This window comes from Xiphophorus hellerii, chromosome 3 (assembly GCF_003331165.1).
Source record: "Xiphophorus hellerii strain 12219 chromosome 3, Xiphophorus_hellerii-4.1, whole genome shotgun sequence".
NCBI lineage: Eukaryota > Metazoa > Chordata > Actinopteri > Cyprinodontiformes > Poeciliidae > Xiphophorus > Xiphophorus hellerii.
Window position 1 is genome coordinate 21,977,249 of NC_045674.1, and position 18,014 is coordinate 21,995,262.

The window sequence follows — 18,014 nt, forward strand, 5'->3', positions numbered from 1 at the left end:
AGTGAAAACAGTGTTGCAGTGTGTGTGTGGGTAAACTTGATGGTTTTACTAATCACCCTTACTCATTTTCTCCTAATTTTCTCTGTGTCTTTGCTATCTTTCCCCATCGTATTCTTGGTTCTGACTAGAAAAAAAAAAGATTCCTGAAGCCTCTATGGAACATTAAAGGCATGAGAAATGGGCAGGTTTCTTTGAGTTGAGCATATAGTAACATATACTCTCCACTAACAGAGCAGGACTATATGAGAACTTGCTGACACAACTAAAGCACATAGAGGGTCTCTATGATGTTTGGGTGGCCTGAAACACTTTGCGAGAAGCGAGAGGGTAGTTTGAGTTTGTTTTGAGGAAAGTTGGTTCATCTAATCCTCCCAGGTTTTGCATCAATATGTGAATGTTATTGATGTGCTCTATTTTAAGGTGAAGGCTTTAAGAGCCCTGCCCTCTCTGTGTATGTTTTACTTGCTTCCTCCTTTGTGTGTGTGACCTACCAGCATTCCCCTCTGTACAAAGAAAAAAAAACTAAGCTGGCTAACTTTTCCTCCTGTTAATGATTTAGAAAGGGTGTTGGCAGCCTAAATTATTGCCTTCTGAATGGCCCTATTGATAATTTAGCACCGTCAGAAAAAGAAAATATTGGGGCATGCAAAGGATTGAGCTAACCCGTGCTACCAAGCTTAGATCAAGGTAAACTGATTTCTAAAAAACAAACTATGCTCAAAAAAAGTTGTCAAAATTTGAGAATCCTGTTTTTAATTAAGAAAGGATGTAGTTCTAGAGTTGTGTGGTTTTTAGACAGAGCTGTACACTAAAGACATCATCAGATTGTTGGAGACCACAAAAAGGTCACTAGCATCAGTACTTTTACAATCGTTTGTGCCTCATCAAAAATAACTTGAGTGACAAACAGGATACAAACACTGCAACAATACCATCATTGTCTAACCCTTATAGTTGGTGTTAATAATCATCTACTTCATAGCAGTATCCCAGGGGCATACTTCCCTGTTTTTATGTAATCTGAATGGCAGTTAAGCGACTTCATTTCAGAGCTAAAATATTTAGACTAGTCAAATATCACTCTGAATATTATGTCCTGAGCAGTTATCTTTTTTAAAAATTACTGTTTTTATTCTGAGTACAGAAAATGGGGTCATTTCTATGATGATCAACAGCTAGCAAATGGCAAAATGTGCTACAAATGCGTAAATGACGTAAATTTTAAAACACACAGACAGAAAAAATCAAAACAAAAACCAATGAAAAAACCAACAAAACAAATCTAAACTAAATCCACTGCTATCAGTGAAAATCTAGACAAAAGGAAAAACACAACAAAACAGCAAAAACAAGTATGAAATACTGTAAACTTGTTTCACAAAACAGAAGTTCTCCAGACCTCTGTGGGGAGTCTGGAGTGGGCAATATTGCCTAAGTAATTGTATTGCTGTTCCATAATATTTTAAAAGACTGTGTGTTTGAATGAAGCATAATGCAGCTTTTCTTTTTTCTTCCAACCTTTTTATGGACACCCCATTATATTGTGACATCCTATCTTTACTGAGGGTCTGATCCCACAGGGTTTGGTGGTCGACTCCTCCTAGTGGTCTGGAGCACTTCCATTTTGCGGACTGAGTTTGCAGTGTTTCATACTGGCTGTTTTGCTTTGTGCTGCATTTTCCCTCTTGCTTTTATTTCCTGTGCAGTTGCTGCATTTTATTTTTATTTTCTGCATATGTTTTGTTGATTGCAGCTATTGCTTCTATTTTCTGTGACTGCAGCATCTTTTTTATTTGGAGCATTTTTGTGTTTTTTGTGTTTTGGAGTTTGCATCTTTCAATTGTTTGCAGAATGTTTCTCCATTTGTTGTGTTCACTCTTGTCCAGTGAGTCATATAAACCAAAACGAATGCAATGAAAACCTGGAGTTACTTCAACTCTGATTAGAGTCTTTAATAAACAGTTTCCCTCCTTTGGATCTTTTGGATCTTTTCCCCCATTTGTAAAAACAAACAAATGGATTCTCAGTTTTCTTAAAGATATTGTTAAAGCCCCTTCTCCTCTCATTCTCTTGAACCTAACCATGTCTTGTGAGCGGAATGCATTAGGTCCCCAGCTAATGGCAATGAGCTGCTTAAATATTTTCTTTTAAGGCTCTCCCCAGCATGTTTTTCTTCCAGAGAGGACTCAGATGTGTTCAGGTTAACCATGCAAACCCTTAAATCACTTAAGTGATGTATTAGATGGTTCAACTTCTAAGGCGTTCCGAGCACTGGACTTCTTTGGCCGGTCCACCCAAATGAAAATCATTAGATGAAAAAATCCCCCAGATGAAAGGGCAGAAAGTGAGGCAGTGTAATATGACAGCTAAATTGACAGCATTGGGCAGACTTAGCTGACTGCTCAGAGAGTCTAATGAAAGGTTTCTTTGAGGGGCCATGTCAGCAGGTGAATGGAGGTGAAATATGTAGGCCTCCCTCCTCCTCGCTCTTCTTTTCCCCACCTGTCCTCTGCTTTCTTTCTTCCTCTGAAAAGAAAGCTTGTTTCTACTTTGATAACCAGAGTTATTATCAGCTCCACTGGTGGTCTGAGACCCCTGAATGTGTGAGTCGGGGCCCACCTAAACACTCAAGTCTCTACCTCTCTAATGTTTTTAATTTGATCTATTTATCAATCCCTGTCCATCCGTCAGTCTGTCCACGCATTTGTCTAAAAGAGTTGTTTCTCCAAAGCTAAGAGACTGTGTTTAGATGTTCTTAGTGATTTATAGCAACATTAAAAGGCTTTTCCAAGAGTTAGTAGATTTATTTTATGTTTGCACCTGCTCAAAGAAATAATGTGCCAGATTTAGGAAAACAGATTTGTGTGTGTGTGTGTGTTGATGGATAAACAGTCAGCACGCTTTATGATTTCTAAAGATATTTCATGGTATATGTCACTGGGTATTTTACAAAGCATCATTTCATTTGTGTATTGAATAAATGCTGCCATTCAATGTTCAAACTGCAGTTTGAGACGGAAATGGAATCTGACACCGCCGCGCATCGAGCCTCTGGGCTAGTGAGAGACAATATGTTGTTCTAATATGCTAATTTTGAATTACAAATTCAGTGAAAATGAGCGTGTGAGATGATCACACCATTAAAACTTAGCATTAGCAGCGTAGTATGCTAATAAGGCCAGATGGGACCATTCCGTTTGTGTAAATTAACTCCCTCTACTTCTTTGTCATTAGACCTGCAAAGGAAATCTTTGACAGGCTTTTGAAAACATTTTGATTTGGGAAAAAAAGAAAACGCCCTTTGTGTATGAAATACATATGAAAAAAAAACCAAAAAAACATTGAGTTTAAAGTGTGTGGCTTCTTGAAGAAATTTGTACGGAAAATTAAAGGAATATTTTTTTTTTTATTCTGCAAGTCATGCCTGCTTTAGGACTTTGCACAAGCTACAGTTTTAAGCACTCCTTGTAGAAAAGATGTTAACTCAGTCATTGTAATAATGGCTGTCCGAATGGCAGTGTTTCACTTTGTGTTGTCCTTCGTTTCAGAAATGTCTGCAAATGCAGAATGAGAACAGATCCTTTGGGTCTGAGACTGTGGTTCCCAAAAAGCTGAACAGCTTACCTCAACCTCAGGCTCAGTCTGTCCTGCAGGGGCTTTCAAGCAGCTCATGTTAATGAGGGATTGTAGAATAGAGGTGGGAGATGGATAGACTAATTGGGACTTACACCTGCTGTAATGGGAGTGCTGCTGTGGTCTGTCGTGATGAAGAAAGAGCTGAGCCAGAAAGTGAAGGTCTTGATTTAGTGGTTAGCCTCCCTTCAGAGCGTCATCCATGCTACAAATCTTGACCAAAAGAAAACGTTTCTGGTTATAGGTGGTTGAAATGAGTTTCCTCCACAGCTTGGAAAAGCAGAGCCTTAGAAAGACTCCAAGAAGCTACAAGTCACCACAGGTGAACTGAGGCAGTTTGGGCATCTGATCATGATGCCTTCTGGACACTTCCCTTTGGATGTTTTCAACAAATGTCCCACTATGAGGAGACCCCAGATCTACCTGAACGTGCTATGTAGGTGGCCTTGGAACAACTTTGCATCCCACAGTATGAGCTGGAACAGTATCTCAGGGGAGTGGGATGTCTGGGTTTTTTCCTGGACCTGCATTTGCCATAATTAATACACCAAGCCCTCTGTTCTATCTTGTGACCTCCTAAAAGCAGGATATTTTGTGCCATAACTACCATAAATTTTAAACTCTAGTTTGGCCAATAGAGTCTAACCAAAGGTTACATTTGTAGTAAAGAAAAGTAGCTTGTTGCTGTGGTGGCACGGGGTTACCACATAAGGACGTCTTAGTCCTCGAAGCGGCTGTCGCAGGTTCGAATCCCGGCATGGTGACCTTCATCTCATGTCTTTCCTCTCTCTCACCTACTTTTCTGTTTGAGCACTTTCAAATAAAGGCCACTAGAGCCAAAAATATAAAATCATCTGTTTTTACTCCTTGTAAATATACATTTTATAGAATATACATTTTACTCATTAATGAAGCAATTAAGTCCTTTTTGGTATACTGCCTTCTCATCAACTTTTCTTAATGTTATTCAAATATATAAAGAGAAATTTGCATAATGCAAATTATTTTAACCATTACTAACCACAGAGTGACAGAAAACTAATATTAACCAACCAATAAAATACATCAATTTCATATGGAAAATACTGAAACTCTCGAAACGGAAAACAAACTACTTTCTGAGCTCAACATTAATCTTTAGCCAAACTCAGAATTGGTTTTCCACCACTGTCCCCAGGCATGTTCCAACTCTCTGGCTCTGTAATCCAGTGCATATTCTCAGATTCTAAACCCAGCAGCAAGCTTTGCTTTTGGGCCTCAGTCCAGGTCTGCTCTTGGGAGGTCTAAAAGCTTTTCCAAACCATTTTTGTCTTGTTTTGTTGTGTGAGAGGATTTTTACCATTTTTTTTTTGTTTGTTTTTAAGTCAAATTGCCTCAATCCCAGAGACAATTAGAGGTTGTCACACAGCAGTTCAAAGTACAGAACATCAAAATGTTGCTTCAGAAACTTATTGTTTCATATGTGAATATGTTCTTATGTTAAATACAGTTTAGAGGAAATTTTGTTTCTAACTGAACTTTAAAAGAGAAAAAATAAGGTTGTTCAAGATATGAGGTGTTCTTCACCATGAAGTCTATCATCATGTCATTGTTCCAAAGTAATTGTTGATCACTGTCATGCATAACCAAGGTTATCCCATGTAAAACAAAAACTAGAATATAAAAAGTGTTTAGTGTGACAAAGTGACTGTATAAGGTACTGTAGCATCAATTATCCAAAGATTCTACCTAAATTATATAGTTATGTCTACAAATGTATAAAATAGTGCAAAAACAAAACATCAACTTTTTCCAATTGAAGTTGTTCTAACAAGGCAGGAAGTGTAGCAAATTTACTTTACCTAAGATACTGCCTGCTTGTAACCATTAAATTGCATCACTTTCATTAAGGAGTTCCCAAATAAATGTATATTGCAAGTTTATTCAAGTAAGAAGGATAAAGATAGCCAAAATTATACATTTATTAGCAAAAACTTAGCATAAAATAAGAGCTGTCATGAAACAAGCGGCTGAGAGGTTGGTTATTGCAACAATACTAGTCCAGTATTAACAAATGCAATGACAGATAAAGTCAAACAAGCAAAATAACTTGACTTCTTAACCCTTGAGGGACCTTGTCAGTATAGATGTAAAATTTTTTCACTAGTTTAAAATTTTATGTAGCAATAATAAAGCAAAGATTACCAATTGTTTTTTAATTTTCTTGTTCACTCTTTTGTTCCCATCTACAGCCAGAAGGAGGCTTCTTTTTGACTTTAAACAGGGCAATTAGTGGTTTGTAAAACTTTCATGGAAACATTTGAATAGATAACTAAAAGCATTACTTTTAGGTACAAGATAATGTTGGAGATTAGACAATAAAAAATATGATTTTTATGTAGCATCCTTACAACTCATTTTAGGACAGCTCTTATGTTTTCTAAGTCCATAAGTTTTAAAATTAACCTAGAATATTACCACAACAAATCAGTTTGTTTTTAGGATTTATGCATTATTGAACTTTATACTTGCAAATTAATTTGCTTCATTAAAAATGATTAATTTATGTATTTTAAATTCTAAAATTTAAATCTCTCAAAATTAGTTTTGTAGTATAAGATTTGGTGCAGATAAACGGATAAACAAAACAGACTATAAAAATGGGAATGTTTTTCATTTGAACCAAACACCAAACACTTTTCATTTAATCATATAATTAGACTTCAAAGTTCATTTTAATTTGGTAACAAAACATGTTGAATGAATAAAATGTAGTTTCTTGGGTCAGTTCTTCAAAACTCTGACTTCCCACATTAAGCTGCAAAATAATCGTATCAGCACCAGATGTTTCTTGGGTTCCACTTCTAATTTCTGAGGCAAACTATTTCTCTTAATTTTGGTGCACATATTTGAATGAAATGTTTATTTTCTTAAACAACCTATTAACAGACAGTTGACATAAAATCACTGCATTGCAGTTAACAAAGTTGACAGCTGTTCACTTCCATTCATTTTAAGGTTTAAATTACACCTACTGCAGCTGCTCACCTTTTATCTGCACACGCACAACCCCCAACAGCTAATAGTTGTCAGCATGAAGTCAGTGTCTGAGCTAAGCCCCATGATGTCATTTCCTTCATAAACAAGTCCAGCTTCCTCTTCGAGGCCCAAATCTTTGGCTTTTCCCATGTGAGCACACCCGTGGGAATTTGCTGAATTTGTTTCATTTTCCTTCCATCCTCCCACACACTGTTTTAGTCACTATTGTTTTTTTTCCCCCACAGTTTCTAGAGACTAGATTCACTTCTTTTTGTGATGAGACATGACAACAGGCTGATGGAATACAGCTAAACCCTACGGACAGGTTTGGCTGGACACATTTTCCCAAGATTTGCTTGATTATCCTGTTTTAAAGGCACAGACTAAGTAACAGAAACTAATTTTTAAACCTTTTTTTGAGCAACCATTGTTCCCAAAGGTGGGGTTATGGAGCTCATTATGCTCAAAGTATGTAAAATTCAACAAGATTTACCAAATTGTCTTTTAAAAGCTTCTATAAGGTTTTAAAAGTGGAGGTGTATTAAGTTTTTTCCAGGCACATACTGGCATTTCATACCACAAGCAAGTAACTATGTAATATATATCAAAAACCAATAAATTTGACTTTGCATCATAGTTGTATCTGTCACCTTGAAATTGGCCTCTGTCCCTTTAAGGACCTCCTGCCCTTTCCGACAATGCCCCTTCAGCACGTCATCACAACAACCGTTCTGAGGAGCATTGTAGTTTGCACAATAAGCTCAGCAGGTGTGTGTTAATTGCTGCTGCCGCTAGTCTGGTGTAGTTGTGTGGAGAAGGGAGAGAGGGTGCTCTATGAGGTGGAAGCTGAGTTGGGGACTAAAGCTCCAAATTGGAGCTCTGGGTAAATAGGCGGCACTATGTATGAGCAGGTGTTAAAAGGTCTGCTACAGGAGATTCAAGGATTTCTCAAAAATGCATGAAAGAATCAAAACAACACTCCAGGTATGCTTGATGACCGAATAACATTATATCATGTTATAAAGCTCAGTCAATTTTGCATAATATCTCCTCTTTAAGTTTCCCTGCAACAATTGCATTTCTTCAGTGCAATCAGATGCATGATGAGGTTTAAAGCTGCTGATTGCTTGCAGAGGTAAAACAGTCCCCTCCTTGCAGCCATTCTCATGAAAGGTTGATACGGGTTAGGAGTTTGGAAATGCTACGCCCAAGTGTTTTAACAGTTTTCCACCACATGTGTTATCAGCTGAGCCATGAATGTGGGAAAGCCCCTCAGGCAGAATGACATCATGCCCTGTTTAAAACTGGATATATTTTAAAACACTGAGGGTGTAACTGGGAGGGTGGTAGGAAACAGGAGAAATTGCTGAAAACAACAGAAACTAGTGAAGACAAACAAAAATAAGGACACTCCCTTCATTTTGTTACTCAGTGCTCTGGGTTTTATCTACCATAATTAGGGAATTATATTACAATCTCAGCAATTTATTAAATGAAAATAAGGCAGGAGGCCTTTTATAATAAGTATTATCAGATGGGGATATTCAAAGCTCCAAAAGTCGTACAAAATAATAGCTGCTTAAAGCTGATATTGTCTTACTGCAAAATTCTTGAATAAATGAAAGTGTGAATAAAGTTCTGCTGTCAGTGCAATTTTCTTGACATTTGCATACGTGAGCTTTTTGTATGCTTCCATTGTTATTGTGGTGGTTTCTCAATGATGAAGAGATCCAAGTCATTCAGGTTTGAAGGCCTTCTAATCAACAACCATATCTTTAGCTCTTTCCACGGAGTATCTGGACAGACTGGGCCACTTCAAAACATCATTATTTCCAGTGAGAAGTAACATACTGTTGGAGGTTTTATAATGTTGGGCTTGGCTATATGGATGCCTGGTCACCATTGCCTAATCTATAGTCATTTAAAGGATTTGAACAGAGCACACTTATCCACTGGCATGTGACTGTGGCCTTCGTTTTAACCACTGTAACCCTGAGAGGATCTGCAGAAAGAAGAAGTTCTCTGTTTGAAATGTGGTTAGATTGGTAAATTCTGAATTTTCACTTAATACAAAAAAAATATTCTAGTAGTTTTTTTAATCTTAGTGTAACAGGCTGGAAACAAAATATGTACATAATAATGCAATCACAACTGACTTTTAGGCCCGCTCAAGGTTTTCAAACAAAAGGCTCCAGGCTGGGCAACGTAAAAATGATGTCCAACCACTATATAGACTTGGTGTTAGAGATTTTTTGGTATTATCATTTTATTATTCCTTTAGATTACATTCAGTCTAAAGAACATTGTGATTTTCTTTTAAAGTGATTCTCTTCCTTATGTGTGTATGAACTGACCTGGAAGTCACTACTGTCTGTTTATCTTCATGTGAAACAGTTAACAATGTGTTTCTCAGACCTTTGATTAGTTATCACACCTAGGAACTGGGTTGCTAGTTGATTGTATCAGAAGTTTTACGACCTTTGTTGTTTTTCCTGACTGTCCCCTAGGTAGAAATTCCTTAGTCGTAAAACTGTGTTTGATTGTGTTCGTTTAGGGGGCTCCTAATCTTATCAGCACCAGCCCCCTTTGCTTTTGTTTTGTGTTAATAAAAAGACAAGCTCTACTGCAGAGTTTCAGAACACACGGTGAACTGGTCAGAGGAGCAGTTCGCTGTGTTTTCTCCTTTTGCAAAAGCTTGGCTATAAAATTCATAATACGTTGTCTGTGGTTCTTTATTTTATATAGGTTCGAAAGGAAAAATACCTATCACTTGGCTTTTCGATAACAGTTAACCTGTCAAGATTGTGTCAGAGACCTTTGCTAGACTTGTTTGAAAATACAGCTAACAAGGGCACATGCTGTGTTAAAATGTGTCCCAAGAGTTTCTTGATGGACCATCTCTGTGATAGTTTGAAAGACAGAGGATACCTTCTTGTGACTTTAATATCTTTATTCTAACGCTCTCTGAGTGCTACCTTCTAGATACAAGTGATATCAGAGATAAGTGAATAATTAGGCACATCTGATATAGAAAATGCCATAACTGAAAATGTTTCTTGCAATGTTAGAACATCGAAACAACGTGCTACATTGCCCCATGCTGTTTCTTTTGAGACATGTGAACTGAACTAGAATAAAACTAGGTCTTTTTTTTCTGCAATGTTGTGTTGACATAGTCATCTAATGAAGACTAATTGTAGGAGAACACTTACAAAAGTATCAAAGATGTATAAATTATGTGTGTAGTAGCCTTTTGGGTATTTTGTAGAAATGCAAATGGTGACGGAGGGACACAAGCAGCTAATGCAAGCATCAAAGTTAAATGGTTCTTTGTATTGTATTCTCTTTGAATTATATAGCACTTTTCTAGTCCTACTGACCAGTGATAGCTCTTTACAATAGAGTCACAATCACAAAGATACGCACATTCATATATCAATTGGTAGTCAACTTGGGTTTAAGTGCCTTGCTAAGGGGAACATAGATGTGTCAAAGGAGGCAACTGAAATTGAGCTAAGAATCTTTCTTTTCTCAATAAATCCAGACTGAATTACACAACACTTATTCAGACTCTAACATACAGTGCATGATTTGTGAAACCTTTATATATTATAAAAATATCAACATACCCAACTATGCCAACTGTGAGCAAATTTAATTTCATTTTCTGTAAGTCAATTCAAATCTACTAGGAGACACATAACAAGCGGCTAATGTTATTAAACAGGAAAAGAAAAAAATCATTATGGAAGAATACCATCAGTGTAGTCAACACTATGACCAATGCCCTGACTGGAACTGCCATGACTACCGCTGACATCATCATTGTCTCCCTGAGCTCATTAGAGCAGATTGAAATGTCAAAGATTTACACACCTGCAGAGATGAGATTATTCTTTCATTTCTTTTCATACAACTGTCAGAAGTGGGGAGCAGAAAAGTGTAAATGGCATGATCTGGTGGCATCGTTCGAATAATTTTTAGCAGCTTTCCCATGTTAAAAATCTGTTGACATCATTCACACACCGCAGAACAATAACTGTCATGCCAAAACCGCAGATGTAAAATTGACATGTGTCTAGACAGGAGAAAGCATATGACAGGGATGGAAATTGTTGGCTCGTCGACGGGAGTCATCAGCTGTTTGGCGGTCTGGAAATGAACAAGGGGGGGATTTTATTTTAGTAGAGTGTCAGAGACATGGGAGACATGGTCTGTGAGCTGCGACGCAAAAGGTTCAAACGTTCTTCATGAAATACTGTCACAGATCTCTGTGTGATGTTCTGAGAGCAAATCGCTTAATATGTTCCTGGAGCAACACTTCTTTCACCCTTTAGGGGAAATGACATAATTCTTACCCTATCGCAGTTTAGTGTATGGAGTAACTAAATATGGCTTTATCTAGCATGCATCCCAAATTAAAATGTGACAAATGGCAGGTCCAAAACTGTTGGAAATGTTCAAATAGGCGATGCCCTTTAGAAACTCTTAAGATTTAGAACTTAAAAGGTGTTTTCCAGCTTTGTAATGCAGGCAAGACTCAAAATGAATAATTCCACCTGAGTTAATACTATCACATATAGATGTGTATAGAACATTTGAAATGGCGTGTTGAAAATGACAGTGTGGTGGGAAATCATGATCACTTTTGTTAAAAAAAATTGCATTTGTTAGATGTCTGAAGTTTTCTACAGACATTAGTTATATGTGTATTTGTTTATTTAGACATTATGCCACTATGGAGAGCATCCTTCAAAAGCCAATGACATATTACTGCACACACAGAACATGGCAAAGTGGTGAGGATTTTACAAATAACTGAGCAAGATGGCATCCGCTTGTATGCGTCTGTTCACACAAGTTGTATTGTCCTCATCTGACTTACTGCAACTGGCTGTTCATTTCTGTCACATCCCATGAGTTATGTTTGTTCAATGTTGCACAGTGTGCTTGACATGCATCTGATTCTTTCCAGGAATTAGTGAGGTCATAGATAGCTCTTGGATTCTTTTTAAGCCATCAAACAACCCGCACTGTGAAACATAGTTAAACTGAGAGCCTCTTTTCTTATTGCCTTGGGAAGATAGTCAAAGTTATTTGGACACGTTCACTACAATTCTGACTATTTTTGGGCCATCTTACATGACAGCATTTGGCTAATCAGGCTAGAGCAGGGGACTTCAAATCCAGCAGGGTTGGTGACCAAAACTTCTGTGCATCTCTGTTTCAATATACCTGAGTGTGCAAGCATTTTTTTTTTTGCTGATTATCAAGTACTGTATATAACAAATTGACATTCCAAGTTAAAATCCTGCAATGAAACAATGTTGACGACTATCATCACCAATTGGCCAGTACATCAGCTGGTGACTATAGATTGAATTCAGACCAGAAGAGAGATTAAAATCACTCTATAGGATTTTAAATTCAACATGTAAGAAAGCTGCCATCACTTCACTGTAGAAAAAAAAAAAGCAAATCTATTTATTAGCACATTTATCATCGGAATGTGGAAGAAAGAAAATTTAATTTCTCTCATTGATAGCATCAGTAATTATTCAAAAGTCCATGAAGTTTTTTCTTGTATGGATTTTACCAGCCTGAAACACTGACACAGCATGAATCATTCAGAATCAGTGCAGGGAACCATAGACATAAGAGTAGTTGTTGGATGCCAAATACCAGCAGTATACAGCCCATGCTGAGACTGAGTCAGCCCTTGAAAGGGTGATGGGATCCCAGCAGGAGTAATGAAAATTTGATGCCTCACGTGTTCCCTATATGCATTACTCTTTAGATGGCTCCCCTGGCACAGTGCTTGGTTTGTGATTCATCTGAGTCATGCTAATGCCTATGAAAAAGACCCTGCATTGTTGTTTCTATAGTGGGTGAATCAATATGCTTACTGAATCATCAGGCAAACAAGGCATGTGGATCATTATTTGACAAAGTTAGACACCAAGATGAAGTAATGTGTGAGCTCACTCTAAAATAATTAAGAACTGTTTCCTGCAAAGGCAAAAATAAAAGGTGAGAGATCAGTCCGATGGCATCAAGCTGAAAATCTCTCTTCTCTGCATTAGAATCATCACATAATCATACTCTAAGACGGATTGAAATCAAACCATGAATAATTCTTGAGGGACAGGCATTACTTGGACAAAAATAAATATAAATTAATCACTATATTACTTGCAGTGGGTAATTAGTAGTCTGGTAAAAACTATCTCCTTGTACTACACTTTGCTTTGTACAGAGGATCTGGGCTCTTGACTACTGAGAAACAATTGCTTCCTGGAGGCATGGACTGTGTTGAGATTTTACATTTTATCCAACCGTAGCAGTTCAATGCTATGAAGCTTACCAGAAATTGCCTGGGTTATAAATAAGCATCCTTCACTGCGAATACAGACGTGCAGCAACCTAATATTTGGAGTTTATTGAAATCTATTTTTTTGTCCTGATGCCAAGTCCACAACTTGAGGGTCTTGCATTGGCCGCACATTGACCACATGGGAGAACTTGCATGGCTCTGTGAGACTAGTACCAAGTAATTCACTTGGTGAAAAATATGCCCAAATTGTATACAGTTGTCCCAGCTTTTATACTTCCCAGTATGTATACAGTTTTTTGAGATAAAAAAAAGAATATTTTATAGATGCTATAGCAGCAGTTCTCAACGTCCAATTACCTGCATGTTCTAAGTTTCCCAGCTACTCACCTGACTTATGCAAATGGGTGATTAACAGGCTTCTGCTGAGGAGGTTTCGCAATAATTAGAGAATAACCTTTTTCTGATTCACTTGAATCGGAGAAACACAAAACATGACAGTGGAACCTGGTGACCAGGGTTGAGAATCACTGCTAGTTTGTTCTTAGATTGAGATCAGAGAACATCTGAACATCCGTCCCAACAAACACAAATTAAACTAGATGAGCAAGACAATTTATTTTTCTGTCTCTCTGTAGCATCTTTTCAATGCTTGAAAGAGTGTAATCACTGCCTAGCATCCACTACAACTGGATTTATACAAACACGCCGATAAACCTGTCTTGTGCCCTGTGGAACGTCGACCCTTCCTTGTTTACCCAGTTGCCATAAAAACACAATCAGCCACCAGTCAACAATGAATGACTCCAAACAAACTAGATTATTGCTCTAATTAAGCTGTAATAAGCGATTATTAAATGGCCACAGGCCTCGTTAGGTGGTTCATTAAGCCATTTTATCTTTTTACTCCGTCATTAAGTCTCCTTTCTTCTCTCCTGTCTTCTCAGGGAGCGTGGGAGTACTGAGGTCTGGGAGATCACGACCCTAATTCTTTCCAAGACAGACGGTTTAATTAACACTGTAGGAATCCTCTCCAACTCCAGACCTCTGCAAAAGGAATTTACTCAGGAATTACACCACACAGGTAAGGCATTACTCTCTAATGTGCATTTTTAGTAGCAATATACACTAATTACCTCCGTAGGTTAAAGCAACTGTGTTTCCTGGTCTCATGTGGTAATTAGTTGTTAAAGTGAAGTATGAAAAAACATCAGAATGTTTTTAATAGGTTGCCTATTATTTAGCAGCAATTATTAAGGTAAGAGCTGATAATCAATGTTGATGCCGTTTAATGAGAACATGTTTTTATGGATGAGACCTGAAGACAGTGAAATATTTCAAGATGATGAGCACTGATTAACACTAGACGTGATAACACTCTTAGTTTAATCAAACTGCCAAGAGACAGGGTCGCTAACTGTTGCTAGGCGCCCTTTGCAAACTGCTCTAACTTTAACAGTTTTGAAATGGTACCAGCAACATTGTGTGGGTTGTTTGCACTTTGAGACTGGAAATAGGGACCTGGTAATGTTATGAACCTGCTTCTCACAGTTAAAAGGGAGGGAATGAAACATTTAGCAGAGATGGAGAAGCTTTGCAGATACATAAAGCTAAAATTAATACTTGTTTGGTTTTATTGTTGTTTTCCCAATATTTATGGATCTGTATGAACATCACTGAAAATAGACTTAATAAACTTTAATTATTCTTTGCAATACAAATTTATGACAGTTCTTTTTTTTTTTTTTTTAAATGGGATAAAAATAACTTTATGCCAAAAAGTAAAAAAAAGAAAGTCATGTGTTTTTGAACATCTGTATGTTTTTAGAGTCGTTTGTGTATAGGGGATTTCCTACTTTGGTTGGAAGATTCAGAAGGGAACTTATCATACATGAGCTGCCTCAGAGGTTCTCGTGCTAGTAAACAACACCTGACAGTCTATTTGCTGGTGGTAATTCAGCAGTATAGCATGCTGTACCCTTGGGAATCTTGCAAGACAGCTGTCCTAGCTTCCTTTTGAGAGGGTTGTTTGTCATCAATGAGAGAAAATAGTTTGGTTCCTTAAGTTTGAAAATTTGACAATGGGTTTGAAAGTCAACAGACTTGTAAAATGAACAATACTTTTGTATAAAAATATCAAAGTATACAAAATTATGATTTGGTTTGAACTGGGTTAAAGAGATAACATGAAGCCCAGTAAAATACATATTAATTATGGTATTTTGATCTGCTGAGCATGCTGTTAAAAAATGCTAAAATCAAGGCAGAGTCTATGTAAACCTATTATGTCCCTTTGTGAAGTTGGAATATGGCTAAGAAAGAAGCTGCATATAAAGCAAATGTCGTACTCAGTTTTATTAAACACTCTCTATATATTGTGACTTGCAATAAATGTTTCATTTCTGTCTTTTTTTAATTTGTACCCATGCCCTGCCTTTGGTATTTTACCAATAGTATGTGAAGAAAATGGTTGCCTACAGGTGCAAAGGCATATTTGCTTTACTTAAAGGATATTTTAGGATGGTATGTTAATTGTGTAGTTGACTTGATGAAATCCAGACTGGATCCAAAATTAAAGTATGCACCCCAGATTGATGTATTAAAGGTACATCACATTTCTAAGACTTTTAACCATTGTGGAGTTTATGTGTGCATGTGTGTGAGCACGTGTAGAAATAATTGTGTTGAGCAGGTGTATGTCAACATGTTTGTTCACCTGGAGGTGCATGGGTGTTATAGTGTCAAGAACGGTGGAAGACTCACAACCCAAGAGCAGCAAAGGAAAAGGTGGACTCAAAACCAGCTGCAAAAGCTCAAGGCAGTCATGTGTGCTGCACAGGGGTAGGCTGTCAGCCAAGCAAAGAAGCAGCAGCTTGCAGGTCAAAAGAAGCACAGGGTGAATTGCTGGGCACTGACCCTGCTGCACCCCCATCTCCATGTCAAACCAGGGATCCTCACCAACTCCCGGCAGCAAAACACTCCAACAGTGGAGATCCCCACAGAGCCTCTAGTTTGGTGGGCAGGCACCAGCTCACCACTGGAACTTGGCAGGGAGGATGCATAACCACCCTACCTGGTCAACTAGCCCCTGGCGGCGGAGAGGGTCAAGATGGATGGGCGGCCACCAGAGCCCTGTGTAGCTCCTGAGCCTCACAATGTTTGGAGTCCACCACTTTGGACATGGGCCGAGCATCCACACAAAAGGTGGCTGCCCCCTGCTACTTCTCAAATGCTGCTGTTAGAGAGTACCATAACGCTAGCTAACGCTGAACTAGCATAAGAACTGAGCCCTTTGTGCCCAGCTCCTCCATCCCAGAGTGTTTGCATGTATTGTCCAAAAATAGGTTTGGTTTGGCTATGACTAACTATTAATGTATGCTGAAGACAATTATTAACAAAAAAGTAACTTAAGTAAATTAAACTAGTTGCTATCCAATTCTGCAGACACCATGTGGAGACCATGACCGCATAGAGTGCGTGCAAAAGTATAGCTATGAAAAATACACCTTTTCTCAAAATGAAAGTTTTTTTTTTTTTAAGTAAGTCATTAAAACACAGAATGACATTAGATTTCTGTATCAAGTGTTGCTTTGAAAGTCACTCAAAACATCTCTCAACGTGGCTTGTGTGTATAATACAGAGGAACTGGCATGGGGTTACAGTGTGCATTTGTGCGCACATGATCACGTTTTTGTTTTGTTTATATTGTGGTTGTCTGGATCTGGCTGGGGTGACAGATGTTCATAGCATCAACAAGCACAGCTCCAGTGTTCAAATTAGATCACTTGTGTGAGCATTTTTGTGTGTAGGTGGTACGTTCATACATACGCAAGTCAGACAAGTTGTCAGTCACCCGGTATTGTTTTACTTTGGGTTAGGTTTACATATTTAAGGGATGAAGGAATGCTTTGGTAGACATAGGCAAACATTGTCTTCCATCCTGTCTTCACTTTTTGTTGGAGCTCCAGAGCTGCTCCAGTCTGTCTCTGTCCACCTTGTTGCCTGCCTTCTCATGCTGAAATAAAATAAATTTCCTCTGCTGACACATACATACAGAATACACCTACTCAACATCATGAATACATTCATATGTACACCACAAGCTGTTGATGCTGTCTGAGGATGCAGATAAACACTCAACCCACACATAGGCAGACAAACAAGGAAGTGCTGGTTTGGACGTTATGCAAAATCATAAACTCCTGCAAAGAAAAACCCATGAGAAACATACACACACACACACACACCCCTACTTAGATGTCAAGTGATTAGTTACACAATTATAACCATGAGTTCCTTTGAAAAGCAGAAGTTCAAGCTGTTCATATGTTTAAAGGGGGAGAAATGAAACTTGTGAAACTACTGCTTTATTTGTTGAGATCATTTACATTTTGTTGCCTTTTATGAGAAAAATGCCAAAAGACATCAATGTTATAACACCGTCAAAGTATTATACATATTAAAATGTTTTATTAAATGGCTTTAAATAGTGCACAGTTTTAATGCTATTCATTCCAATCTGAACTGAAAATGTGAAGGAGACCTTTGGACTTGTGTTGAGCTCACAAGATCTTGTCTGTGAAGCAGGCTAACCATTAGTTAAGTTTTCGAAATGACTGTAATTGTGGGCTGCAGTCTACTCCATGAACACAATTAAAGGCAAGCAATTACAAGACCTTGGTCGCCAGCCCCCAGGGGCTTGAACCTTTGACTAGGAGACGTGCATACACACTTACATATTATGTTGGCATTCACCCACACATTTCCTGTGCGTTTCATGTAAGACAACCACTCTTCCTTCTCCTCAGTTTTGGAGAGGAAGTGTGGGCCTAATGACTTTTCCTATGCGTCACAAACACTGCAAGTGGGAGGCAAACAGTCATGCTGCACATGTGTGCACGTGAGACCTTCGGCATTTATGCACGTTTGTAAAAATAAAACAACCCGACATGTTCTGCAAAGTAATGTGATCCAATTTGTCAGAGGCTCTTGCAACATTTATGCGTCTGTTTGTGAAAAAGCTTCTCATGAC

General features: G+C 38.0%; 1 long non-coding RNA gene across 6 annotated transcripts in view; it reads left to right on the forward strand.

Moving 5' to 3' along the window:
* The window catches only part of LOC116717553 (uncharacterized), a 125,179-nt gene that overhangs the window by 47,874 nt on the left and 59,291 nt on the right, over positions 1–18,014 (forward strand). For all 6 annotated transcript variants that reach the window (XR_004338760.1, XR_004338756.1, XR_004338755.1 and 3 more), the window contains one exon: positions 13,930–14,066. This is a non-coding gene — a long non-coding RNA (uncharacterized LOC116717553). The remainder of the gene's footprint in view (positions 1–13,929; positions 14,067–18,014) is intronic.